We start from the raw sequence: 2,691 nt of genomic DNA, 5'->3' as shown, positions 1-2,691 counted from the left end.
TTTTGTGAAAAATGGAATGAGGATTCAAACATAGCTATCTTTTGTGAATACACTTATATGGTTTTATGTATTTAAGTCTTTAAAAGTGATTAAATACATTACTTATACGATATATGTATAACATTATAAGTCTTAAGTATTTATGTCAAATAACGTTACGTATAGTTATCGTTTTGAAAACTTAAGTTAGTAGTTTCAAAATATACTTATAACTTGTTGTTATTAATACAAAATGAGATATTAAAACATTTATTAATCATGTTAAATATGTATATATACGTTTATATACACAAACGTATAATTATCATATATTGTATAGTTCGTGATATCATCGGTCAAACTAGACGGTCAAACGTTGTGTAAAACTCTTTTCGGAAATATAAGTCTCGACAATTTGGATTGCTTATCATGTTGGTAAGGTTTAATTTATGTAAATATCAATCTTATAAGTATAGAACGATCGAAAAAGTGCGGGTCGTTACAACGACTAATAGTATTTAAGGGTTAATGTATATGTGTCTAATTGGAACTGTCGAAAAGTGTAATCAGATTGAGTTTAAGGATTTGATGAAGCACATATTCTGACCAGCTCCACGTTTCAATCAGTTAAATCATTGTCAATGGATTATATGTATGATGATTCGCTTTATGGTCAGAACTCGGGTGGCCTTCTACGTTAACATCGGTATGCTATGATCAAAATCTCCTATTGTTATTGTAAGTCTGCTATGATCACGGTATGCTATTAAGTATGTAATTCAATTATGATCAAAGTGTTCTATTAAGAGTTGTTACTTATGATCAAAATTTTTTGTTGTAAATTCACTAAAAGATTTGTGCTGCAAGTCTGCTAAAAGATTTATGTTGTAAATGCAGGAATGAAATGATAGATGGGTGATGAAGCTACCATTTAAGCGATTATACTTTATAAGTGCAGACTGATAAATAAGAATGCATTTTCAAAATGGCAAGATAAACTATGAAGAATTGTGCACAAAGATGAGAAGTGAACCAAAATGATCAAAGATGTAGTTAAAAATAGCAGTTATAATTAATAGAAGTGAGCTAGACCCATAATGGGGGAATGCACGTTGTAAACCTTTTTAGTTGTGTTTTAGATTGCTATGTTTTCTTTTGAACCCCAGTGGTTCTTATAAGTAGGTATTTAGGAACCCATGATATTACTGAAAATTTTAAGAGGACCCTTGCAAATTCAGTGTCCTAAAAGGTAGTTTTTAGGACCCTACCTCAAGGACAAAAAAAAAGGGTCCTAAAAGTTATAGTTATTCCAGTCAGCAACCCTGTAAGTTGCGCATCGCGCGGAACTTTTTCCAGTCGCACAGTTAACCTGTAAAAAAATTAGAGTCTAGGGCGTTACATACGGGGTTTTTGTTGAAATAAAAGGATCAGAATTGTTATCAATTCATCATTTCCTTAAAAGAGTTGACCAGAGTTGACCAAGATATGTCTAACGGCTAGTTCCTTTTTTGTTAGAAACAATTCTATTAGAAAATAAAATAAAAGCCATCAACGGCTAAAACTCCCAACGGATCTTTAGGACCAATTAGCTGTTATTCCTTTGTTGTATAAATAATTTAGCATTTCATTGTAAAGAAATCAATTTCAAGCTTGTATCAATTCAAGTTCATCAATATAAACTGATCAATACAATTACAGCTTTTTAATTCTCTTAAATAACATGGTATCAGAGCTATGGTGTTGATCTTGGATCAAAACACATACTTAGCTTCAATCATTTACTAAAATTAAGCTACCATGTCAAAAATTGACAGTAGCTCAGAAGTACCGAAGCAGAAGATTAGCTTCTTAAACCAAGCTGCCATGCCAAAAGATGACGGTAGCTCAAATCAAACCCAGATAACAAACACAAATAGCAGAAACAATAGTACCAATAACCAACTAAGGTTCGTAAAAAAAGGCTACCTTAGTGCTTTCTGCCAATGGCCGACGGCGGCAACAGTGGTATTAGCATAAACAACAGCAGCATCCGGCGACCACAACACAGCTACCTGCAAGGGCACCGCAAAAATTTACCCGAAATGGTGGAGCAATCGGAAACATGGCAGGGTGGCAGTAGAAACGGTAACCGGCGGCAACCGTGGGGTCACTGGAAACAACAGCTGCAGATTCGGCCTGAAAACAGGTACATCAATCTCTAATTCATCTCAAAAAACGACCAAATGGGTGAGGGTAAAACCCTTAAACCCCAAGGTCTCATATAATTGCTTTCAATCGGCCAGAATAAGATCAAACTTAAAATCGATAGATGATGAAGCAACTTGGGTAAACCCTAATCGCTTCCATTGCCTTCAAGGACTGATCAAAAAAGGGAATTTAGACCCTATTTATGGATCTTCACAAATGGCCGATGATATAAAAATGGTTGAGATAAATTTTAAAGTAAAACACTCTTCTGAAACTACTGTGTCAAAAGACCCCTCAAGTGACATAGAGTCAAAAGAATGGTCAATTGCCCTTTCAAAAAGGGAGGAGTCAAAAGTACATTCCCTTTTTTCAAGTAATAAGGAGTAAAATAATTATTTTGAGAATAAAGGGTTAAATTCCCTTTCACAACCCCCTAGTTCTATTAATATACAAACTAGCTCCCATGTGACTAAAACATATGACCATAACCAAAATAAGTCTTATTATGGTTCTGGAAATTCAAAT

The 2,691-nt window shown here is 34.0% G+C and overlaps 1 long non-coding RNA gene across 1 annotated transcript; it reads left to right on the top strand.

Annotated features, from left to right (window-relative positions):
* The first annotated feature begins 489 nt into the window (after nt 1-489).
* LOC139871071 (uncharacterized) lies at nt 490-1,139 on the top strand. Its single transcript, XR_011766637.1, has 2 exons — nt 490-717; nt 877-1,139. It is a non-coding gene; the product is annotated as an uncharacterized lncRNA (long non-coding RNA).
* Nucleotides 1,140-2,691: the final 1,552 nt, after the last annotated feature.

The sequence above is a fragment of the Rutidosis leptorrhynchoides genome, chromosome 1, assembly GCF_046630445.1.
Source record: "Rutidosis leptorrhynchoides isolate AG116_Rl617_1_P2 chromosome 1, CSIRO_AGI_Rlap_v1, whole genome shotgun sequence".
Taxonomy (NCBI): domain Eukaryota; kingdom Viridiplantae; phylum Streptophyta; class Magnoliopsida; order Asterales; family Asteraceae; genus Rutidosis; species Rutidosis leptorrhynchoides.
Note: the sequence above shows the minus strand (reverse complement) of the source record. Positions and strands in the feature narration are given on the sequence as shown.